The sequence below is a fragment of the Anas acuta genome, chromosome 20 (genome assembly GCF_963932015.1).
Source record: "Anas acuta chromosome 20, bAnaAcu1.1, whole genome shotgun sequence".
Taxonomy (NCBI): Eukaryota; Metazoa; Chordata; class Aves; order Anseriformes; family Anatidae; genus Anas; species Anas acuta.
Window position 1 is genome coordinate 10,607,564 of NC_088998.1, and position 25,577 is coordinate 10,633,140.

General features: G+C 55.5%; 1 long non-coding RNA gene across 1 annotated transcript; it reads right to left on the minus strand.

The window, feature by feature from the left end:
* Positions 1–3,552: 3,552 nt before the first annotated feature.
* Positions 3,553–21,132, minus strand: LOC137842716 (uncharacterized). The gene is made up of 2 exons (XR_011089186.1): positions 19,470–21,132; positions 3,553–17,850 (listed from the first exon to the last, which is right to left on the minus strand). It is a non-coding gene; the product is annotated as an uncharacterized lncRNA (long non-coding RNA).
* Positions 21,133–25,577: the final 4,445 nt, after the last annotated feature.

The following is a 25,577-nucleotide window of genomic DNA, read 5'->3' on the forward strand; positions in this document are numbered from 1 at the left end:
GTTACAGAACTGCTGTGTGCATGTTTCAAGGGCTGTTGTTTCCACGTGCCACACCTCTTTCAGATCAAGCATAGTGGAGGTCCCTTAGGTGTGACTGGGTCCCACTGCAGTGGGAATACAGGGAGGCTGCAGCCTCAGGGGGGTCTCAGATGGGAGCTGGTGAGGCTGGAGAGCCAAATGGGATGTAACGGGGGGGCTTAAACACAGACACATCTGAGAAGTTAAAGGAAGAATTCAGAGTCTCTCCTGCACAGTGAAAGCCTGATGAGGAACACAGAGAAGAGATGGCACTTTCATCTGATGGAGAAGGTGTGTCCTTTATCACTCTAGGACCAGACACATTAAAGGAAATCATTTGCATAGGAGAGGACAAGAGAACTAAAGACACTTTCCCATCCTTTGGAATGAAGAGCTATTTTCTGCTGTCTCCAAACACTGTTCCTCAAGCATACCCTCTTGATGGCTTTCAACAAGCCATGAAGCTATTTTACACACTTAAAAGGCATTCCCGAAAACCACTTTTCGGTCGCAAACCCTTTTTGAGTCGATTTAGTTTCTGCAGGCTTGTAATAGGCTGCCATGGGCAGAAAGAGCTTCAAGTAGCAGGGTGTTCAAGAAGCAGACTAGCTTCTGTGAAGGAAACACAGTCCTTGAAGTACTTCAGTTCTGAAAGCCTCTCTTATCCAGTGGTAAGTACTGCTGGGAGTAATCAGCAGAGCTAATAGCATGTGCTCAGAGAAGAGATTTTGCCTGAGTTTCCATACGTCGGTATAAATCCAGATCCGACTGATCAGAGATGAACACACTGAAAGTATCTCAGCTCCCAGGTGCAGATGGCACGGGGCGGTGTGGGAGTTCCCAGCGGGGTGAAGGTGAGCGCAGCCATCCAGGGCTCCCTGCAGAACGCCTTGCCGGAAAACAGACTCGTCTGATTTCTATTACGGGAAGGAAACCAGGGGCAAGAGTTCAACTGCTCACTAGAGAATTACAGGGAATGGCCACTATGCAGAGGCAAAATGTCTTTGCGACGTGCAGGACGGCCGCCAGGGCATCCAGCCTGGGATGCCAGCACTGGGAACGGGCACTGCGCGGGGTGGCCTGGCTCTGCCAGGGCTGTGACATGCAGGGCGCCAAGGAGGCGTCTGGTTGTGCTCCCACAGGGCTGCAGCTCCGCCGGTGGCACCGTACCTGCTGGTTGTGTGCTGCTGGCCACATCACTGCCGCAGCACAGAGCTCAGCAAGGGCCAGAAATGCAGCCCAAGGAGCTGGGTAAATACTTGGGGCTAAGCACTCACAGGACTGCTAGTCACGCAGTGCCAGAACGGGGCTGCCTGTAGCCTGCCCAGTGCCTCTGTCACGGAGCCCACTCAGTCACTGCAGTCACTGCGGCGTAGGCAAGCCCCATTAGAAATAATGCATAAAGGTTAATGAAATACTTGTAGCTATTTTAATAAGTAGTTAATCTTTTATTACACACTGCTACACAGTCCAGCAGAGCAATAGATTGCTTTTAATTGTAGCTTATAATTATCTATGGTAGCTTCCACTGATGTGCTGGTAACCATTTTGGACACATGCTGCTTACATATAGAGCGAGCCAACAGTATCAATTCATTATTTATTAATGTGTTTAAGCTGCTTAAGGCTGGTACCATAACACGAAGCATAATCAGGGCAGGCCTGTGAGTGTCTGTGATGCCTCAGGACTGGCTGGGAATGCCCAGAAAGGCGCAGCAGGAGCTCACACAGCTGGCTGCAAGGGCAGTGTGAGCAGGACTGTGGATTTGTGCCACTTCAGACATTCGGAAGGCTGTAGGGCACATGTGGGAAAAGCCCAGCCCAACCCGGTGCGTCTCTCCCCAAATGACTTCATAAACACACCTAAACTGGAGGCTGGGCTTCAAACTGTGCCCCAGGCACCTGCCTGTGGCCGCTGGTGGAGGCAGGGCACTGGCCAGGTGAGCCACTGCTGTCCCCCCGTGTAGCTCCGTACCTGTCCCACAGCCCGAGCTCAACAAGTGAGCGTCTGTCTAGGTGGACCCAGCACCAGTCCTCAGCGCCCTGCCCCGTGTCTGTGCCGCTGCTTGCTGCGCTTCCCCCTGAAATGGCAGCTCAGGGCTGTGTGGTACAGACGGAGTCCATCTGCCAGCCAAAGAGCTCGGGGACTCTCCCTTCTGCTCGTGGCTGGGTGCCGGCTCCCACCCTTCTGCTTTCGCTCTGATCCCGGTGCCTGTGATTTTCCTGGCAGCCCCTCTGGTTTTACAGTGCGGACCGGAGATTCGGGTTTACTCACAACCCGGGGTTTGTGCGGCTGCTGCAGCAAAAGGAAGAGCTGCTACGTGTGTTTGGTGCTTAGGTATCTGTGCCCAGAGAACAGCGCTACATTTTGTTAACTCTGATTAAATAAAAGCTGATGAAGAAACCTCTGAGCATGACTCACTGTCTCACTCCCCGGGTCTTGAAGTCACTTCTTAGAAAACGAAGTGGGGAGATACGGTTGCATCCCTCTGATAATTGTCTGCAAAGAGGGTGATGTGAGTAATGATCTAATTTTATCATCTTGTGGTTTGAAGAGGCATCAGGACTGGTTGCAGATCTGTAATTAGCGTATGGCTGGCAAAGGGTATCTGATGCAGTCATTACCAGTTCTGAGGCAATATGGAAAACAGAGAATATGAAGGGGAAATTCAGCTCAGGGTGCGTACTGATTCATCAGGCAAATGCTGGTGTGTTCTCGGGGCTGATTAGCAGTCCGGTTGCTCTGTGATCTCTCCGGGCTTCAGTAAAACCAAAGGTGGTCATTAGCTCTTGGGAAAGCTCCCAGTCCCCTGCCCCTTCCCTTCCCTTCGCAGAGCTGCAGGTGCTGGAGGTGTTGCTCTGCCCATTGCCCTCCCTCTGCGAGCCTGCAGACACCCGGACAGCCGAGCCTGGCCGTGCCTGCCCTTACCCAGCGGTGGCCCAGCTCTGGCACTGCGCTCGGGTCCTGGCTGCATGGGCTGGAATCTGCCACGTGGGTTAAAAAACCCTGAAGAAATGGCAGGGAGGGCAGGATCCACACCAGTTTATCCACTGAGATAAATATGGGTGACACTTTAAATGATGAGTCCCAGGAGCAGGGGCTCCCTTTGTTCCAGAGCTTTTTGTTCCAGGCAAAGGACCCTGGTGATCCAGGAGAATAAATGCAAAACAAGTTGTTGCTGTTTGGGGATCACAGCCCCAGCTCTAGGCTTTGTCTGAGCATTGGCTGAGTCCTGGCATTGTCCTGGGAAGCTCCTCAGTCAATCCTGCACCCCACCAAGCAGTTCGCACAAGTTCCCCAAGCATCTTAGTTCAATGTTTCATCAGGGGTGTGTGGCTATGCCCCGTTTTCTTGCTGGAAGATGGAGGACAAAGCATGGGAGCGTTCACAGAGAAAACGACCTCTCGGACATGCACCTTCTGCTCTTCTCGGTGGGGCCTCAGGGTCCAGGTGCAAACGAGAAGCACCGTGGTCTCAGCAGCCCCTCCAAGTAACATTAAGTATCAATAATGGAAGTGCTTACAGATACCCTGTACAATTCAACCCTTATATTTTATTTATAGCTGACAAAGCTCAGAGAAGGAAAAAATATCATCATACTTTAAATAATAGAAGGTAGAGGTATTAAAACTACCCAGGCAGTTACAGTAGTTGCAGAAATGTGTCCCAGCAGACCTGAGTGTGCATACACCGACTGCATTTTTAATTTTTAAAACATATTTCTTTCAAAATTATTCAGCAATACAAGAAAGCCACTTTTATGGGGTGATAAATTACTGTAATAAAGTGTCTTTTGTCCAAGCATATGGGAAGAAAGCCATTGCAGGCAGCAAAGACAGGCGCTAGCCCCTGGAGAGCCAAGACCCATAAGCAGAGGAGCATGTTGATTTGTCTCACATGATTTTAATTATTTTTCAAGCATCCTCTCTGGATGTTTTTAACTGCAATTTTGCTTTTGGTTAACATTTCTAAGAGGGTTTGATTCCGCAGTGAGTTTTGCATGCAGCATCAGACCTGGTTCCAGAGAGCTCTGCTGCCCCTTCCCCGCAGCCCGCGCTCAGCGACACGGTACCTGTCATTTACATGCAATTAGGAAAGCTTTGATAAGATTTATATTCCTTTGAAACTTTAGAAACTTCTTGCAAGAATTAACTGAACAAGGACTCAAGAGTGATAATGAGGGGTCTGATCCTGCTCCCTTCAGGGCCTGTGTGTTTTTATCACAGCTACAGCCGTCGGTGCCCAGCTTGGCGTGTGATTTCGGATGCAAATGGAGTCCCTCAGTTCTCCATGGACCGAGCACCAGTGGACACAGGGCTTTTTTGCTGTCCCCCTGGACAGCAGCGGCACTCTTTCACCCCTTGCTTCCCTATTAATCATCAGCATCGTTGTTTTATAAACCCGAGCAGATTATGTTTAACCCCAGTCCCGTATATACCTATATCCCTGTTCCGCACGTAATTCTTGCCCCCAAAGCTATGGCGTTTGAACTTCAGAGAATAAAGTACATTTAATTGGACCTATTATTTTCTTGCAAAGGGAAAGCCTTTCAGATCAGGCTTCAGCCTCTCTGTGCCAATGAAAATACACGTGCCTAATTATTTCCATTTTTCAAAGAACCTCAAAGGCAGCTGATGAAAGGAACCTTTTGCAAAAGCTCACAGCAAACAGAGTGAAGTCACCTAATGTGCAGAGCGAGAAAGCCGCGGTCTCCTCCCGTGTGCATGGGGCCAGTGACGCTCCACATTGCTGTGAAAGGGTGTGGTGCTGCTGCCCTGGAACAGAAGATTGTCGGGAAATGGTTGAAATTGTAGCACCAAAGAGTTTTTTGGGGGGCTTAGGGCTTTTTGGGCATCATCGTGAAATGTGTTTCCCTGCTGCTGGCGCCTGTTCTCACAGGACAGCGCTCTGTCCAGATTATTCAGTGTTTCTGCCTCACTTTGAGAACAACCACTTTTCATTGCAATTTTGCACTAACCTGTCTGGTTTCACTGACGGTAAGACTTCTCCTTCCCTAGCTGTACACACCTGGGGTTCCTCCCTTCTCCCATTTCTGCCCCAAAGCCTGGCAGCGTGTGCTGCTCTCCTGGACATGTGTGCTGAGACTCCTTTCTTGTCTGTCTGGCTGCCAGCTGCTGGTACTGGAAGGGTAACGAGTTTCCTCCACTTAGAGGTGGCAGGAAACCTTTCCCTGTTACTTTTCGTACATTCTGCTTTACCAAACGGCTCTGTTCTGGGCTGCGGCTGCGGGGTGACACCTCCCAGCCAGGACAGCCTGGGACGTGGTGCCCCGGGGCCCTGGGCTGCCACCAGTGCAGGAGGGAGAGGGGAGCAGGGTCAATGCATGGCCCCGTGCATTCTTCACATATTTGATGTTTTTGTATTTCACCGGAGAGGAGCATCCTGCTCAGCTCTGCACGCACCAGGATGCTCTCCTTGGCTGCTGGTGTTACCTGTAGCTGCTCCATCCACCTCTTTTGGTGTCAGCAGAAGATAGATGCAGTCTGGAAGCTTTTGTCCTCCATCCTTCAAGGCTAGTATTCATTAGGAATTTATTGGCCTCAGAGGACCTGGGCTAGGCCTGGACAAAGAGCCGTGTAACAACGGAGTACACGTGAATTGAAACAAAGACTGAACTCGGATAAAAACTACTCTGGATTTTTTGGTCAGCCTGCAATCTGTTCAACTTTTATTGGCTTTGTCTTGACTATCAGAGGACTTTTCTTCATCTGGACCTAAGCCCAGCTGGACTTAGGCACATGCTTAAAGCTAAATACAAGTTACGTTAGTGTGCTGAATCAGGGCTTTTCTTCTTCCTAAGTCATTTTGCTGTGAGTGCATTTTTGGTGCACATGAATATAAACTGAAGCTGTTATGCTAATAAAGTTGAACTTCATGATTTTAATATTCTACATTTCTTTTCATTCTACATGGAGACGGTGATGACTGCTTTTGTATCTGAGATTTACATGCGGCCCCATATTTTAGCAGTGACACATAATTTACATGTGATTAGATCAAAGTATTTACTTCCACGAGTTTTAAAACAACAAAATCTGATACTGACTATGCCTATTTCCCTCACCTTTTAAGTGAATAAAGAATAGAAACAGCAGCTTGAAGCAGCAGAAATTTCAAGAGATCTGACTTTAAGGGAGAGGTTTCACTGCACTGTGCTTCTTTCAGATGCTACTGTCATGGCTGGAGACTGGAAGTGGCAATGTTTTCAGAAATGTTTCATGAAATATATTCTAAGTGCAGTTTAAATTACTTTTTAAGCTGGGTAATCTGCCAACTCTTTGTGCTGTTAACAGAGAAGAAGAGATTGCTTCAGAACTGACTGGTGTGCTCAGGAGATGGGAAAGGAATTCCTGCCGAGAATGCGCCCTGCTTCCCACAGAGAGCGTATTGCAGCTCCTCTTGGCTGTGTCAAGAAGCATCCCTGCCCGGGGAAGATAAGCACGTTTTCTGGGTTGCATGGGAAATGCAAGTACATCTGCAGAGAAAGGAGCCCGGGCAAGCAGCCCTCCCAGGCAGCTCCACCTCCCTGTGACAGAAACGACTGTGGGGAGACCGGCGTCTTAGGGCTAAAGGCAATCGGAGAACTTCAGTGCTTTTGAACCTGCTTTTTCTGATTCTGTGTACTTAAAAACTCTCAGGTCCCAATGCTTTATGTGAAGTCCCCTGTGCGCCTTCCCTCAGCTCTGACTCCCTGAGCCCTGCTGGCACCCCAGTGGGTGCCTGGCAGCCGCCCTGCACCATCCCTACACTCTCAGCTCCATCTCGAGCTGGCTGCTGGCGTGCTGCGTGCTGCGTGCTGGCCTCCTCGCTCCTTGGTGGTCAGGACAGACCCGAGGAGCACTAAGCCACTGCTGCCTCCCTCGTGGGTGCTGCCCTGCTGCGTGCCCTGAAGCCAGCACCTGCGCTGGGGGCACCCGTCGCCGGCACGCCAGGTGTTGGTGGCCATGCTGCTGGTTCCTGGGACTGCCCAGCCTGGCTGGCACCACCAGGGGTTTCTTCTGCAGCCCTTGGCCGATCGATAGGATCAGTGTGAGTGGTCTCAGCCCCTCGCAGGAGAAATCCTGCCTTGCGTCAGCTCCGTGTGCGTGGACATGTGCATCCCTGTACCAGGTGCGCTGCGCTGCACGGCCCTGAGCCGGTCCAGGCTGGGCTGTAATTGACTCCGAGCACTGAGCTAGGCCTAATTCATCAGCCTCACAACTCCTCTCGTAAAACAAAGAAATCGCCTCCCCTCCGCTCTCTGCCCAGGCACAAGGAGCAGATAATTAATTCTCTGGGGTGGGGATGAGGCTCTGGGGAGGTTCTGGAGGCAGAGCCCTGCCCTTGGAGAAGCACAAACAGCTGCCCGGGCCCTCCTGGTAGGGGATTTGTTTTCAGCTCACCCAGATAATAAGATCCTTTCTCCTCTTAACCTCTTACCTAGAGTGCAATTAGGGGTAAACAGAGCTGGCTGCTCTGTAAAGAAAGATGTGTTCTTAACCTGGCAAGAACAACTTCTTAATTACTAAGCCAACAGGGGGGAGAGTGGTCTGAGTCTGTCTGAGCCAGGTGATGCTGCAGGACTCACCTGGCTCAGCGGAGGTGCCACACGGCGCCTTGGTGGGATTTCACCTGGGGAACAGGCTGTGTGCAGCCAGCAGCTCGCTGAGATTCACCCTGGCTGGAGAACAGCACCCACGCCTGTCCCCAGACCTGCTCAGTGAGGCTGCCACTGATGTCCCCACTGGTCCCACAGCCTGCTGGCACCATCACCCCTTCTGCCCTCCCCACCCCATCCTGCCCTGCTGCCCATGAGCGTCTCCCACCACCAGCGTGTGCATGGCCAGGCAGGTTTCCCAAATCCAGCAGTCTCCGTGGTGCTCTCCTGGGAGCAGGCACAGTTAAATGGATCACAGGACGCTCTCCACCTCCATTATCTGATTTCCCCTGGATGCATTTGTTCAGGCTCTGCTCCGCGGCTGGTTGGTGACAGCTGTGCTCAGTGAACCATTGTCCAGAAGCAGAGAGCATCCAGTTAACCGCGTAACCTGGCATCGTGACGGTAGGAGTCGAGCTGGGAAGCCCCAGCCCTGAGCTGCTTCTGCCTCTGTGGAAATTCCTGTGGGTGAAGAAGCCAGACTGGTGCTCAGGGACCAGATGGACTTTCCAGCAACATCTTTCCAGTGCTGTGGTGCTGGGGCTTTCCTGTGCATGCTGTTTCTGGGTTTTCTTTTTTTCCATGGGCAAATAGCAGACAAGATAAGCTGCTGCAGCAAATGGCTTACCCAGATGTTAACGAGCATCTAATCTTTACGTCATTTTTCTGCAAAAGGTGATCAAAGTGGGAGAGTTTGGACGGGCCCCGTTCCAGGCTGCAGCGTGAGTCAATCCCAGCCCAGGGCCCCGAGCTCAGCACCGGCCGTGGCAGCTCCAAAGGCAGCTTGTGTGCTGGCTCTTTGCCTCTTCCAGGGCCCCTTTCAGATCTCAGCTTCAGCTGCAGTACTTTTTTTTCCCCCGTGAAGGAAATGCTGCTCTCCGAGGCTCTGTTTTGAAGCGCGTGGTGGCTGCGAGCCGTGGGCAGCACGTGGGCAGCGCTGCCGGCCCCGACCCGGCTGGTGTGACGGAGCAGCAGCATCCAGCTGTGCCCCCTCACTGCCCCTGCTTTGCTGTGGGTCGTGTCAGCGAGGCCAAGGAGTCGTGAGGTTGGATGCTGAGCTGCCCCGGCCCTCCTGGCACCCGCAGGAGGTTAATGCCTGTCCTCCCGGTGCCCTGCCTGCTCTGCCCGACTCCTCCCCGCCCTGCTTCGAGCGCGCTCCGGTTACGGATTTCACACCCTCCTTATCTCTGTGTCTTTCTATTCATCGCTGTAGCTGCAACTTCCCCACTCTTGCGCTGCGGTAAACCCCAGAGCCTGCGGGCTTGGCGTGATGGCGTTTCTGTTCAGGGCTAGGACCCGTGCTGAAGTTTTCCAGTGCTGATGTGTGCTGTGAGAGGTGGTGGCTCTGAGGGCTTTACGGCTCCTTCCGCCACCTAAAAGCGGGGTTTTCCTCCTGACCTGCTGAGCTCAGGGCCCTGTGCAGGGCCGGGGCCGCCTGCCCGAGCTGCCCGGGGGGGTGCTGCCACCCTGGGTGCTCTGCCCCTGCTGGCATCTGGACCAGGCACCCTGGATAAAGGCACGCCGGTGGCTGGAACATCCCAGCACCCACGTCAAGGCATCCACGGCCCTGTAAGGCAGGATCTGGGAGATTAATTACTGCGAGTATCACTGTCAGCAAATTATGCCTCTCTCTGTTGTCCCTAATCAGACCGTAATAATTGCATTTAAGCTTTGAAATGGCTGAGGTAGTAATGAGGAGCCCTCGGTCTGCAGCTGGATTGCGACAGGAAGCTGCCGGCACGCCGACGGAGCTGGGGGAGCTCGGGGGCTGCGTGGGGCAGCGGCTCACTGCCCAGCCTGGGCAGTGCCACTCCTGGCGTCAGGTGCAGGAGCTGCTTTGTGAGCCCCTAATTGCCTTCGTGGGACGTTCTTTTGGGGTGGATTAGGATTTGCTGGGTCGTGATCACTCCTGCAGTGGGCTCGCATTGCTGGGGTGTCCACTGCAGGCTAACGCTGGGGGAACATTTTATCCTAAGAGTAACAGCCTGTGTGTGGTTTCAAATCCTTCCTCTGTAATGAGAAAATAAAAGCAAAAAATTTGAAACATTAGGCCTTTTTCTTAAAAAAACACCAGGAACATTTCCATTATAAACATTCCTTAAGAAAAGGAACATCTTAATTCCAGCCCTCTGATAAGCACATTTTGCACCGAGAATGCTTCTCATTTCCTGCTCGCTTTATGACCAGTCCTGGGTCTGACTCATTCCTGTCCACACCACCTGGCCGGGAGCTGCTGCGAAGGGAAGAGGCCGATGGAGGTGGGAGTGACCGGATTCCCTCTCTGGAGGACACGGCTCTCTTGTTTTCTATTTCCACTCCTTTTTACTGGAACAAAAATAGCCGTGAACAGCACCGCTCTTCCCGGAGGCTGACACTTGCCTGCAAAGGGGCAATTTTATTGTTTGTGCTCAGGAGGTTGAGCAAATCCCTTCCAGCCAGAGCAAGAAAGAGGATACAGGGGTGGTGTGAGCATGGGAGCGATGCCATCGCAGTCATCCCTGCGTGTTAGGTCTGAGCTTGCGTTCTGGCAGGAGAACAGGAATGGATGACTAAAGAGAAGGAAGCTGCGTCTGATAAAAGGCCAGGCCTGGGAGAAGATGGCAGTGCTTGGTTATTCTGCTCCGCCTCAGCCTTTTCCATGCTCCCTGCGTATCACCCACGGGTGCTGTGACAGCTCCCAGTGCTGCGGCGCTGTGCTAGCAGCTCTGTGCTGTCTGGGCGCTGCATCCAAGGGCAGGGCCGAGGGCAGGGGTACAGCCCCAGCCCTGGCACTGCTGGCACGGGGCCGTCCCCACAGGGCTGCTGCAGGGCCAGGCTGGGGCAGGCGGGCGGCAGAGCCTCGGGGCAGCGAGGGGAGCCGGGCGTTATGGCACAGGCACTGCCTGGAGCACGCAGCTTATCGGGCTGCGCCACGTGCCAGAGCCCCAGGTGAAGCTTGCCCTGAACCCAGGGCAAGCTGCAGCTCTGCTGCTCCACGAGGTCTGCAGAGGCTGGTCCTGACCCTCCTGCCTCTTTGTTCAGCTGGGTGCTGACTGTCGAGGGCACCGGCATCCCTTGTCGGTGCCACGGAGTGAAACACGCCCATGTGCCAGGCCCTGGCAGTCTCCATGAGATGCTGGCACAAAATGCGGTGGCCCCGGGGATTCTGCCTAATCCTGGGGCTGTCAGAGCTCCTCCCTGGAGCCCAGCAGAGGGTGTCCGGTGAGGAGACAGCCCTCGGCTCCTCCTGCCTCCGGCAGCAATCCCCTCTGCTCAGCATCTAAGCAGGGCCTGAGATGCACCCTCCTACCCTCCTTGTTTCGGGAGGCAGCAGATTGGATTGCCTCCTGGTGCTTCCTAAAGGAGTTCTGATGTGGCAGGCTGCCTCTTGCAAATGAGCTGAGCTGCAGCTGGGCTACTAAAATAGGTCCCAGTTTCCTCCGACAGACCAGATCTGGCTTGCAGGTGGCCTGGACCAAGTGCCAGCATGCTGGAAACTGCTACCAGGAGCAGGGTGGCAGCCGGAGCGCGCTGGACTCGCAGTAGCGGCTCCATTATCCGGCACATTGGAGCCAGCTCGCAGGCTCTCAGTTCCCAGGCACTGTGACATATGCTGTCTTAAAGCCTCCGGCAAATTGGAATCAGCTTGGCTTTTCAAAAGCCCTTTCATACAAAGGGCTGACATTTTCTGTGCTTTATTCTGGAGCTGGTTTGGGTTGTTAAAAATTATACCCAGTGGGTAGGAGCTGCCATACCTCCAATTGCTTGTGAGGCTACTCTGTATTTTATCAGCCTATTTTATTTTTTTTTTGTAATTTCGGTGTAAGGAGAGGGGACCATTGTTTTGAAACTGTAGCAGGACTTTCCAATGGATCTGGAAATGTGCTGGTGGTAAATAGCCATCTGAGCAACCAGCCACCCCCTGGCACCTCAAGGACAAGGCCTCCAGCTGTTCCGTTATTCAGCCTGGATCGTGGGTCCAGCTGTAATTCCTGTTCTGCTAGCTTAATTCCACACCATTTTTACACTGGCTTTTGAAAAACGCATGTTTATTCTCCCCCTGCCTTCCCCCACTAGCAGTAAATGCCTCTCAGAGGGTCACCCTGCAGGGCACTTGCCCGTAAGCTGCTCCCCGCGCTGTGCCCAGGCTCGTGCCCGCAGGGAGGTGGGAGACGCCTGCAGGGTGGATTTGTTTGAATCCAGCCGTGGTGCTGAGCCGGAAGGGTGCAAACAGTGGGAAAAGCAGAGCTGCCTTGTCCTGTCCGGGTGTCCGCACACCCAGGGGCACAGGCGTACGTACAGTAGCACCAAATGCAGCGCAGGCCTTCGGACTCTCTTCCAGGACGCCCTGGGAAGGCTGGTCCGCCTTGGATCTTCATCTGGCAATGTTTTCCTTCCCTTAGTGGAGCAACTCCTCCTCGTTCACGTTGCAGCAGGGCCGGCGCTGTCATTTCCACAGCAGGGGCAGGGGAACGGGGCCAGGTTGTAGAAGGAGATGTGGGGAAAACACAGGAGCAAAACCTTCTGGCAAGCCGGGACAGGTGACCCGACAGGCACTTCAAAGGGATGTAATATTTGACTACCAGTAAGAAATATCAGGGTGGAATTGGGAGACACAACATCTGGCTGGGAAGCGGGGTGTGCATAAGACTTTTGAATCATTTTTCAAAGGAAATGGCATCGCTTCAGCCCCGTGACTCCCCGCTGGCCCAAGCACGAGGTCAGAGCAGTGACTAATCGCTACAGCTAATTTAGCTTCTGTGCCTGTTCCAGGAACAAGGTGGTGTGTCGGAGCACGACTTTCACTTCTGTTCTACAACAACTGCTTCAGACTCCGACGCTGTATGTTCACAGGTACTCCAGGCAGAAGCTCAGCTTTTGGGGCTGAGCAGTGAGAGCAGTGCCACGGGTTTGTTCCTGGTGCCCTGCCCGGGGCAGCTGTGGGCAGTTCTGGTCCAAGTGCCCATGTGGGGAAGTACAGGCTGGGCTCATGAGTGATGCTGCCTCCAGGGTCTTGACATTTTCTTCTCTTGATGATTTATACCAGGGAATGCTCCTAGAAGAGTCAAGTAAGCACCCTGTTGCCCCACGGGGATGAGCCACAGGGGGTTGCACTGCCCTGGTGAATGTTTTTGGGGGACGGGGCCACCTCTCGAAGCTGCAGACGCAGCCCTGTGCCTGGGAGCGGCACCACAGGGCCCTCCCCGCTCCTCAGACTGCTTCCCTGTAGGACATGATGTGCTCCCCTTCCCTGCTCCCCTCCCTGCAAAGCCTCCCTAATTGCGGCTCGGTGCCACCGCAGCTCCTCCCGTGCCCCTCTGGCTGCCTTGCAGGAGGCGTCCTGGCCCCGGGGGAAGCAGCGCGAGTCGTGCAGGGGCCGAGCGCTCGGTTTTCTGTTCTGCTGATTCTTGGTTAGCTCAGTCCCACGGGCGACGTGGAGGACCCGAAGCTACAAAGGGCTGATTTGTCTTGTCCCTGCGTTGTCTAATGGCTGCTGCACCATGCTCCAGAGCTCAGTCCACTCCAGCCCATTAGATCACCCCATTGAAGTGGAGAAAATGAAACGTGTCCTTTCCTTGCCAGGGACTCTGTAAACAGTAAGAAAAGATGAGAACTGAGCCCTCCCCGGCCAGAGAGATTGCTCTAACGATTATTTGCTTTGAGCAGGCATATCTATATTAATTTGCTTTGGGTTGGCTTGATTGTCTTGATAAAGATTACAGTAGACTGGAGGAAAGTTTAGAGGAAAGTGAATTGTTTAATTGCCATCCAGCAGTGGGGGTAGGTCTGGCCTTCCTGTGTCCGCAGAGAGGTTTAATAGAAACACTTGGTTTGGTATGAATGAAATCTGAATGGAAATGTGTGTGTGTATCTCCATGTGTGAAAACACAGCAGAAGAAATGACAGAAGGGTTAAAAGAAAAGGTATCTGCTAATTGCTACACAACACCATATGTGAGATTTCATTCACATGAGGACAAGGAGCAAACTGACCTGAAGATAAGGTGGGAGAAGATGGAGAACAGAGCTGGAGCCATAAATACCCAGATAAGGAAAAGAAAACTGTGAAATTCAGGAATTCTGTGCAAGGCTTCTGAAACCAGGACAGGGGGAGACGAAGCAATGAGGCAGAAGTTCCCGGAGTCCACTCCTAAGCAGTACAAAGAGCAAGCTGTGTGTGTCCTCCAGAGCACACCAGTGGCTTGGTGCTGCACCGTCCAGCCACTGAGACACGTGAGCCTCACATGAAGGAAAAATCAAGCACTGCACGTCCCAGCGCAGCATAATGCTTCAGCACAAGGCCTAAGCAGTAGCTTAAATTCAAGCACATCATTAAGTGAGTTAGTGAGGGGAGAAGTGCTGCTCGGTTGGCCCACTCCTTGCTTTCACAGGCGTGAGAACTCTATTTTCAGGGCTCCTGTTGCAATTTCGGAATTAACAGCAGCAAAGACTTCCCACGAGGCTGTGGAAATGGCGTGGCTTCTACCTCGGCGGTGTGCAGCTGAGCAGAAGTCTGCAGAAATAGCAGAACACCACCGAGGAAGCTGCGGGGACACTCTGCGATGCTGCAAGAGTCAGGCTGTGTCCGTGCCGTGTGCGGTGAGGGTCAGGGTTTGGCTGTTCGGGACTTCCCACAGCAGCTCGCTGCCATCCCTCTACCCGCACTGCTGCATCCCGGGCTGTGGCAGCTCAGTGCCACGGATAACAACGAGGGATTTGTGTGTTCCTGCTGTGACTCGTCATATGGAAACCACGAGATACTTCCCTGTGATTGCTTGTATCAGAGTGGCTCTGGCACGAAATGGCTCTGGCATTACCTTCCTAGCTCTCCAGGGTCTTGGTTTGCCCTTCCCATTGCTGGCTGCTGAGCACTCATATCGATAACTTGCTATTAACATATTTGGGAAATGTAATAGCTATTAATAGGATTCGAATAGAGGCTTCCACAGCTTCATTTCAACACTCAGATAGGACCTGAAGTGTAACTTCACATTGAGCTTCGGCTTCAGGCTGCCTGTCGCACTGATTCTCACCGGTGGAAAGTCAGAGCAGGGAGATAAAGCAGGAGCCTCTGGGCTCTGCTCCACGGCCACGGCCGTACCACAAGCAGGTACGTGGCTTCTGCCCTGCTGTGCAGGCCTTGGTGCCAGCAGAGCCAAGGGAACGGCGTGGGCAGACCCCCAGCCCCGCGCTGCTCCTGGAGCCCTCCGCTCCCTGCTGCAACTGGAGACGAGGCAGAGCGAACTTTTTCCACTCCTCGGCCAGAGCCCAGCTGCCCTCGGGGTGTGCGGACGGCAGGCAGCGAGGGGCACTGCCGCTGGGGTATTTCTGACGTGACTAAAAATAGGTAGGAATGGTCTAGGAACTGGGAATCTCCTGGGACACCGGCCTCGCCGAGCTCCGCACACCAGGAAGCTCAGGGACGTTTTGGGTAAAAATCTTCAGATGAAACGAGCTACCTGGAACCTGTGGGATTTTTCTCCTCAGTGATTTATGGGGAAATATTCGCTGTCCCCGGCATTGCCTGCGTGCAGCCCTGAGACTGGGCCTCCCTCGGCCCTGCTCCCTCCCCAGTGGGTCAGCTTTGGTAAATGCCTCAATGTGTGTCAGAGCTTGTGACAAGGGGTGGGCGCCCTACAAATACCTGCAATTTCCAAACCCAACCTTTGAAGTCCATACAGCCCTACACGCTGGGACAGACAAGGAAATTTCAGCATTTCATTGTGTCATCTCCAGCTTAACACAAATTACTTAATGCGGAGCTGTGACTGCAGGCACACAGCGCTGTTTCCTGTCCTGGTTTCAGCAATATTGAATTTCCCCAGCCCTACCAGGCCTCGGCTCCTCGCTGCACTCACAGAGACCAGCCATTAGAAACGGGAGGGAAGGAGAAGGGGAGCAGCTCCTGGAGCCGCGTCCGCCGGCTGCTGGGGAAGGCAGGAAGAGGAGATGGCCTCGCTCCTAACCAGCTGGAGCCCCCCTTCCCTGCAGCCCGGTGCCCGGGGACGTGGTCAAGCTGTGCCCAGACCTGGCTTTCCCGGCCGGGCTGTCCCTGCTCTGAACACCTTTGTCCTGGGCTCACATCCCTCTTCTCTCCCCTGTTCTCCCGGTGCCCCGGTGGCCAGGCAAGGCGTGCTTTCACCTTGTGCTTTCACCTCGTATCAAAACCAGGGACTGTGCTGTAAAGCCCTTGCTACCAGGGCAAGAAAAACCAGGAGTGAGTGCGGCTCTGCGGGTGAGCTGCCTGGGGAGAAAACCTGGAAGGCAGAGCTTGGCCCCAGCCCGATCCTGGTGGCCCCTAAAGACAGCGAACATGACGCCACATACCAAAATGCTTTTTTTTTCCTTTTTTTCTTCTTGTTTTTGAACAGGAAGAAAACAAACCAAGCAGTGAGGATGTGAGGGAAGAGGGAGAGGGCTGAGGTCTGGGACCGTGCACCACAGCAGGTAGCTGGGGGCAGCTCTGCTCGGCCCCTCGTGGGCTTGGTGCTGGGAGCAGGGGCTGGGGCTCACCGCACGCTGGGCACAGCAGAGGCCAGGCACAGGTTTGTGTCCTGGAGCATGAGAGACACCACGCTGCCCCCAGGGATGATGAAGGCTGTTTTATTTGGGATTTAGGGACAGCATTTTGCTCTGCAGCAAACAAACAGCCCCGAGCTTCTCTCCGTGCCGAGCAGCCTCCAGGAGCGCCGCTCCCGCCCGCCGCGGGGCTCTCGGGGTGCGAGTGTGGGGGCACGCGGCGGGTGGCTGCCTTCTGAAGTGCCACTGAGCTGCAAAGGAGCGCTAGGAACAGCCTGGGGCCCCCAGAGCAGGTTGCGGGAGCACAGCAGGCACTGCTCCAATTTGACAAGCACAGTGAGTGATTAATGAGCCAGGGAAAACAGGGTGACACATGCAAATACCGGAGATCTACAGAGGAAATGCTGAGGATCAAGTCCACCTTTGTAAACAGAAATATCTCTATTATTGGGGAAGACAAGAAGGGAGCAGAGAAGCTCTCTGACTTCCCCAGACAGTCTCTAATGATACTTTCTGCAGTTTGCATCAATCCAGATTAAGCTTTGGGCTGACACAGACGGATCTTAACTAGGCTCTCGTCCAATGGGGCCGCGTGTTCCCCTGTCCCCTGCCTCCGCCGTGCTGAGCCCGGCTCCGCGCCTGACACAGAGGATCTGCACATCCCTTTGAGCAGCCAGCCCCGCTCCCCTCATCGCTCTGCCAAATGAGGCTCTGGTTTCACTGCGATGAGGAGCGCTGCGGTGATGAGGACAGTCCACGAGCAGGAGGAAGTGGGTTCGGGCTGTGGCTGTTGTTGTTGCGGGCGTTTACTCGGGAAGGAATTGGGGCAGCTGGGAGAGGTGCTGAAGGAGGCACTCACAGCGTCCCAGGGCGCTTCTGCCAGCACAAAGCCCCTTCCACGGCGTGTCCCTGGGAATCCTGCTCCAGCCCTTAGAAAAAGCTCCAGTTTTGGGGAACAATGCCAGTCAGGGTTGTGGGCAATGAGGAATGCTGCTGTGGTGGCCTGGGCTGGTGTCCTGCAGGTCTGGGGCAGGAGGAGCGGTGCCAGCGGGGCACTTGCAGCAGTGCCATCCGACGGGTCACACAGGCTCTCCTCTGAGGGAGGCTTCATTGTGCCTCTGCACAGATCGATAATTATGTCTCTTCTCTCCATCTGTGGAGCAAAGTCCTGGCCTTCTGGTGCATGGTCAGATCAAACTTCTAACACTATCCCAAGTCACACAAAATGGGAGAATTTCAAGGATGAGATTTGCAGAGCTGTTGTGGAGTCCATTTTCTTTTGATGCCAATGGGAGATTTAAAATCTGTATTTCAGTGCAAGGAAGGTTGAATAATGTGGAAGCTCCTTGGGCCATACAGCAGTGGCACTGGGACTCATCCACCATCAGCTGCGGATTTACTTGTACCAACCTGAGCCTCTGGTGTGTGCCTGCTGCTCACACAGGTGATCCCAGGGCTCGTGGTGCCCTTTCCCCCACGGGGCAGTGGAGAAAATGTCCTGAGCACCTCCTGGTGAGCGCAGGGTGGGTATTCTGGGGCAAGTGGGCGCATGAGAAGCACAACAGAGAAGCCGTGTGTCAGTCAGGGGTGCCCATGTTTGCAGCGGGGAAGGGAGCAAGGTAATTGACTTTTCCAGGCGTGTGTTATCTGGAAACTTTCTCCCAGCTGGTGAGAGCCTACGGAAACACAGAAGTGGTTGGTAATTGCAACCCGCACAGTGCACACGCTGCTGAGGTGAAGCCTTCTGCTTCTTGAGAAGGCGCGAGCTTGGAAGGGTTCTGGGCTTGATTGTCATTCTAGACAAGTGTATCCTGACATCCTTTCCTTTTTACTATAAATCAGAAGCAAAATGAATAAATTAGTTATTGAAGTTCCTTGTGGGCTTCATTGATGCGATTGCAGGTGGAAAAGACAGGTAACATAACCAGAGGGAATTGGTGTCAAGGCTGCTCCTTACAGCCCCAGATTATGTCACCAATCAGCTGGTGAAATAAAGAGATTTCCCGCGTATATTTAGTAAATCAACATGACAATGTCATATACAATCGGAGTTAATTAGGCAAGCCTTCTCGCTGCGTACAGCATGCCTCGTGCCTTCAAGGTAGAGCGGCTCCGCCGCCGCCACCGCCGCGCGAGTGCCAGGGGAGCGGCCAGGGCAGCGCTGGCTGCGAGCACCTCCGGCAGCGTCCTCGGGGCTGCGGAGCCGGGGTGGCCGCGGGCAGCTCTGTGCTGGTTGTGCCATGCTGGCTGTGCCATACCACCCGTCCCCACAGCCCTACAGCCACGACCTGCTGCATCGCCGCTCATCACACGCGCAGCCCCCAGCATGTTCCGAGTACGCACGAGGCTCGCTTGCAGGTCAAGGAGGGACAAAAGTGGCCACAACCCCTGCCCCTCCTCTGGCCGCTCGCGGCTCGCTGGCATGTCCAGGGCAAAAGGCGTTTGGTCTCCGAAGGCCTCTCCGTCCCCTCGGCCCCGGGAGGAGAGGCCAAGTGTAGGGCAAGGAGGCGACGTGTCCGGGGTCAGCCCCGCGCCATCTCCTCGCTCTGACCAGGGGACTCCCATCTGGTTCGGTTCAGCTGTCAGCCCCGGAGCAGAGTGGCAGTAACAAAAGGCTTTTTCAGACATAATCCCGCTAAACGGAGACAATCCTGTTATGTTTCCAGGCGACAGGAATTGAGACTTTAGTGCCAGAGTATGAGGACTCTGCCCTAAGGGCTTTGTTTCAGGACTCGATGTCAGGTGATCCCGGGGCCAGCCCGGTCTTTGTGCCCTGCAGCAGCACAGATTAAGCCCCAAACATGTATTTTTAAACGGAGCAAAGCCCAGGAGGTGTGACACACAATCTGGGACGGGGAGGAGAACCAGACCAGCATCCCAGCAAGGGGGATTAGTCTGGCCAAGACAATAGCAGCCCCGAATCTCCGAGGGGCACGGCCTGACATGGCAGCTGAGGGCTGCCCTGCCCGCCCCATGCCAGCCACCCCAGCCTGCCAAAGTTCAAATGTCTGACAAGCGTCACACCGCCGCTCCTGTATTCCCAGCCCATGTGTCCCCGATCCCCAGCAGAGGCCAGCTAATACCCAATTAACGGGATTCTTTCTAATGAACCGAGCCTGAACCGCCAGCCACTCCATCCTTTAATCTCTCCCAGCCGGAGCGGAAGGGCTTGGCAGGTGTCCCCGCAGGCGGGGGGGACACGGCAGGCCTGGCGTGCCAACGCGCAGCCCCTCGCCGAGCCCCCGGCACGCAGCGCTCTGCGTTTGTCCCCGCTTGGTCACAGCCCTGCTCCTACCTGCCAGCGACCCCTTTGCTCGCCGTGCCTGGTGTGAAGGGTCAGCGCCACGGTGCTTGGGCATCCTCATAGCCGTGTCTCCCTGCCACAGGGGACAGACAGCCCTTGGCACGAGGCTCGGGGATGTGGGGCAGAACGGATGGCAGGCAGGGGGTACGGCTAGCCCAAAGACCTCGCTGCTGCCGATGGCACTGGGCATCTTTGGGAGCCCCCCCTGCCTCCCAGCCCCTCGGTGGCTGCAGGGGGCCTTGCAGGGACGCGGTCCCGGGGTTAGTTTGGCTTCGGGAGCATCAGAACGAAGCTGGTTCTGCTGCCAAGCCGTGGCTGCCCCGCTTTACAGGGGCTGTTGTGCAAACTAGACTTTTCCCTCTGCTGATCTCAAAAGTAGAAATCTGAGATGCTGCCACAAGCTAGGAAATCCCCTACACGCCGTATCTCAGTTCCACCAGCCTTATCTCCGCTCACAGGGGCTGTGTGCGTGCAGCAGGCATCCCAGCAGCCGCCGGCAGAGCAGAGCCTGAAGATGCAGCAGTGTGGGTGCTGTGGAATCTGGGTTCTGGGCCAAAGGAGGCCGTGGGGAAGGGAAGCTCACATGAGCAGCAATCTCTGCTGGCTGGGGACAGCCCACGCTCCTCCTGTGCCTCCCTGGCTGCAGGTAGAAGCTGCGGGAGCTGCTGCTGGGCTGTGCGGGAGCCGGTCCTGCCCTGAGCAGCGTGGCCGGCCGTAGAAATCTTTGACTTTGCCCCTGTGAGCCAGGGCAGCTCCTGCTTTTTGAGGGGGTGTCGGTCTGTTATCTGGAGCAGCCATCGTTCCCAGCCTGGCCCCACAGAGCTGTGGGTGTGAGAGGTGCAGTCAGCACGCTGAAGAGGTGCTGCAGCTCCCAGATCATCCTGAGCACGACTCCATCCTCTGTGTGCGGGGCTGGCACGGGGCTTAGCAAGGCTCACCCATGCCAGTGAATTGACTTTATTTCCCCGGTCACAGTTCTTGAGTTTTTGTACTTAGAAAGGCAGAGCAGGGGACTCACAGCTTGAATTACCCGTCCGGGGAACCAGGGGAGCTGCAAGCCCTGCCGGATCTGTTCAGCAGAAGAGCGAGGGGCAGGTTAGGGTCGGGAAGGAAACAAACCTCGCCTCCCTCCGCAGCGCAGCAGGAACCTGTAGGTGGGAGGGAAACTCCCCCGGGGCTCCAGGATGGCACTGACAGCCCTGAGCAGTGCTGCAGAGAAGCAGATGTTCACGGTGGGACTGGGGCTGCCAGGATGGCAGCAGCCTCCCTGCCCGTTGCAGCTGGGTGTCACCGGCTGTCCCTCGGAGCTCCGGCTGCTTCGCCAGCGCTGCAGGGAGCCAGGAGCTGCTGGGTCTGGAGGCAGGGCGGGGGCTGAGTGCCCAAGTCCAGCAGACAGTCGTGCAGCACCGTTGCAGCACCATATTTCTTTCATCTGCAAATCTCGCCGTGCTTCAGACCTGTGAGTGATGACCAAAACCACCCCGAGGAAGTGGTGAGAGAGAATTATCCCAGCTTACCAACGGGGAAAGTAAGACACCGAGACAAAGAGCTCGTTTAGATGCTGGCTCCTGTCTCTGTCAGGTGCCTGTGAGAAGCTGGGCCAAAAAGGATTTGTTCAAAGCCCCAGAGCAAATTGGTAGAGCAGATCTGGGACTCTGTGTGCCCCAAGCTTCATCTCCCTTAGCCACAAACCAGCTCCATCCCCCAGGCAGCAAGAGGGGATCCCAAGAGAAGAACATTGTCTCCTAAATACGAGGTATTCCCCAGACTTTGGGGGAGTTTGCAAGTAACAAACCTTTGAAGCACTTCCTTGTGGTATCGGCACAGACCCAGCAGCTCTGGCACAAGATGCTCGCACTCCTGGTGCCGGGGCAGGCTCCTGCCTGCTCTGAATTTACGCCTGTGCCCACTGCCTTGATGCTGCGTGGAGCCTGCTCTGACTCTGCTCTTGCCCCAGCCCAGCTGAGGAAGCCTCGAGCTGCTTGGCCATCATTTTCTAGAAGCCTCTGGCCTAACCCTGAGCAAGCAGACTGGATCCTAGGGGATCGCCGGAGAGCAGCAGACAGGATCCTGTGGGATCTGTGCAGACATATTGCCTGAGCAGCTTGTGCAGCTCCCCCCCTTTGCAGCCAGCCATGTATAACACAGGAACTGAGTGTGAAACAGCTTCCCCGCAGACCCCATTAGCCCGAGCTGCCAACTGCAGACATAAGGCTGGGCCACGCAGCCCGGGAGAGATGCTCGAGCCGCTACGGGCGCCTCGTGGAGCTGGCAGGGCAGGAGGGAGCACGGGCAGGGAGCAGGCGGTGGCTCTGGGGCCGGGACGAGCCCTTTGCTCCCAGCAAACCCCCGCTGCCCGGCCCGAGGGGCAGGTGGGATGGGGGCGTCCTTCTGGCTCCGGGGCCGGGGGGCTTCTCTGCCCTAATTTCCTCCCAGATGAATTTCTCCCGTGCCTCTAATTAAGCTTCCCCTTTGGCTTAGCGATGTGGACAGTCTGAGCGTTTGTAAATTACCCTGTCCAGCAGACGGGCTTTGTCCAGCTCTCAGACCTCTAATTATTCCGCGGGGCCCCTCGAGACGGGAGATCTGCTGCAGACAGCCCGAGCCGAGCACGTCAGGTGCGACAGGCCCTGCTTGGACAGCAGCCCTGGGACACGTGGCTGCTGCCACCCGGCACAAAGAGCTGCGAGCCTGCACCGGGCAGAGCTCTGTGCTTGCACACGGAGAAGGAGAAGCTCTTCCCTCTGCTTGGGCCAGCTCAGGTCAGTGCCTCCTGTGCCGCACACCCTGGTGCCTGCTGTGGCGAGGGCTGGGCACGGGGTCCTGCTCACTGCAGGTCTCCACACCGCGTGCTGTCAGCTCCGACCTGTTCCTTTCTCCTCGCCACAGGCAGCACCGTGACGCTCTGCTCCCAGAGCTGGGCGGCTGTCCCTCCGTCCCTGCTGCAGGGGGTGGATGGTGGTCGGAGAGCACCAGGACTGATGGCTCAGCCCAAAATCCCGACGGCTCCCAGCTCTCCTTCCAGCAGCTCCCTGGCTGGCAGGGCTGCAGCCTGCGGTGCCCTGCCTGGGGCGCGTGTAGAGGCAGCTACTGGAGGCAGCGAAGGAGATTCGGGCTGTCGTTTGAGAGACACCTACCTTGAGCCCTTCGTGGGCTCTGCAGCTCGCCGCTCAGCGCAGCCTCGCGTGTGCACCAGCATATGGATGTTCACAGGCAGCGTCTGGGGAACGCGGCCGCGCTGGGCTCCGCTTCCTCGCGCACAAACCCGCGGCCGCAGCGCCGCTGTCGCACACGGCTGCGCGGGGTGAGCAGCACGGCGAGGCCGGGGTGGCTCCGGGCTGGGACCATGGGGCAGCAGCACCAGCACCACCAGCAGCTCCTCGCCTCGCCTCGCCTCCGGGGCAGGGCAGCTGCCGCCCGCTCGCTCCGTGCGCGAAGATTAAAAAGGCAAAAACGCACCTCTCCGAGCTAGCGGCTTTGTCTAAGTCTTGAATGATTTTCTGTCACTAGGTATCAAACTGTAGTTGAAAGGATTTCCCGTTGACATTTAGCAGTATTAAATTACAAAATAACCACAAGTCAGCCACTCAGTATGATATAAACAGTGGGATTTGACAGAGCTTTTTCTGGCCTTGGGGACCAATTTACTCATTTTTACAGTCCCAACTCCAGTCATCCGCTGGTAATGCGCAGCGCCTTTTGGACACCATCTATTTGGAATTAGAGACACATATGGCAGAGTGTAATTACCTATTTATTCTGCTGCTGAATCAGCAAACTGAGGCTAGTTAACATTACAGCTCACAAGCCCCTTTCATAAACATGGGTCAGTGCTGGAACCGGGCAAAATTAATGCAAAAGAAAGAAAGAATTCCTATCGGAAGGGGAGCCAAAAACATCAGATGATTTAACAGGGAAAAAATTGACTCTCAGTGCTTTCCGCAAGGAAGAAATGCGAGGAACCCCAGCCAGGCTTCTGGGAGGAGGGGCCGGGACCATCCCGTTCCCACTGGTGCAAACCGGGAGCCGTGGAAGTGCCCTGCTGAAGGTCTGAAACCAACCAGGGGAACTCGGGCACGCCAGCCGGAGCAGCAGCCGGGTCCTGTGCCGGTGGCTGGGGCCATGCTGCGACTTGTGCTCATTTGCAGCATGGGTGGGTTCAGCCCTGGGGCCGGGAGCTGTGTGCGCCCCAGCACTCCGCATGCCCCGCGTTTGGGTCGCGCCCATCGTGCCCTCAGCGTTCCCTGCTGACCAAACAGCCCAGCAGCCGCAGCAGCCCTGGGGAAGCTGCTGGTCCTGCCCGCCCGGCTGCTCCAGAAAGCCAAGGAGCTGTGTCCAGCCCTGGGAACCTGCCCCTCGGCGGCTGCATGGACTGCGTGTCCCCACCCCAGCGCTGAGTTTCTGTGGCCCAAGCAGGATTCAGCTCAGCCGGGAAGGAGGCAGCTCCCCTCTGTCCCCGTGTGTAGCAAAGAGGCAAAATAACCACAGGAACCTGAACTGCTGACAGAAAAGCCAGGGACTGTTCAGGAAGGGACTGGCTAAGGCTGAGGAACATGTTTCTCCTCCCCCTGACCTACAAGGCGTTGCGGTGATTATGACACATCGCTGCCAGGACCCAGTAGAGGTGGTTTCCCCATGGGATGGGGTGAGCTGCAGGGCTACGTGGTGGTTTGAACCCAGCCAGGAGAGGCGCCGGCTGTCCTGCTCTCTGCCTGCAGCCGCTCCTCGCACCTCTTTCATGGGGAGGTCTGAGTGGGTCTTGGCTTGGAAAGCACCCAGGAGCCCACGAGAAGCAGGCACAGTGCTCAGCACCAGGAAGGGTGCTGCTGGGAGGCACGGTGGCAGTCAGGGGCAGGCATCGAGTCCAGCCGTCTGTCTGTCTGTCCGTCTGTCTGTCCCACGGCCGCCTGCGGGCCGGGCTGGGGGAGCAGCCCCACATCTCGAGGTGCACCCTGCGCCCCTGCTCCTTTCATTCCTGCCCTTCAAAGGGCCGGGCAGCTCCTCCGTGAGGGTGTGCGGGGCGCTGGGATTTGAACTCATTAGCTTTGTGCAGCCTGCACCTGCATCTCACTTGTGTCTGCAGCCTGTGGGGAAATGGTTTTGTTTTCTTTCTCTTTTTAAGAGGGGAGGAGAGGGAAGAGAGAAAACGACAAGTGCTTGGGAGGGCCAGCCGGGTTCGGGGCCAGGTGCTGCACAGTAGGAGCAACACAAAATGCCGTGGAGCTGGCTGGGGAACCCCCCGGGAACGTGACCGAAATGCCCACGCCTTGCGCTGGGCTGGGGGCACAGAGCCCGGGGGTGGTGCACGAAGGGGCCGTGCCCCAGTACTTGTCCTGTCCTGTGTGCATTGGGCTCGGGGCAGCAGGGAAGTGACACCAAACTCCTGCCTTCCCACGTGTCCTCCCTGCAGGGGAGTGCAGGGAGCAGGAACCCATAAAGCTGGGCGGCAGGGCCGGTGCGGTCGCATTCTTCCCCCCGCTGCTATTCACTGTTAGAGGCATTTTTTCACTTGAAGAGTCAGCTTCCCTCTCCTTAGAACAGAGATGGAAACTCGGAGCCTCGCAGGAATATTCGCCCCACAGACAGTTTGTCTCATGTGAATTCACACGTACCTGCCTCTGCCCTCCAGCTCTGTGCCTTCTTTTCTCCGTGATTTCAGATAGACTCCCATAAATCGTGTTCCAGGCCTAAATTAAACAACTGCTTAGAAGTCAGATCCCATCTGTGGCATGCCCTGTGACCTGGCAGTCTTCCTTTCCATCACATAAAGCTGGCAGCGTCCCAGGGTCTCAGGGAAGTTCTGCAGAAGGATTGTCAGGCTCCTGGGATTTAGTTTAGATCAGTATTTCCATCCCTAAAACCTGTTTGCAAGGGGAGAGAAGAAAGGAGTTCGGCGCAGAGTTTTAAATTCGCCGTGCAGAGTCCGTACGCTTACAAGGTAAAATATCGAGCAGACGATCTGTTTTATATCTGCGTTTGTTGGATCCCAGTAAGGGCTCTGGAACCCAGCACGAGGAGCCCTGTGTTTCCCACACTTGCTGTTCCTTGGCTTTGTGCTCTTCCTGCCCGTGCAGGAGCTGTCGCTACCTGCTCCTTGGC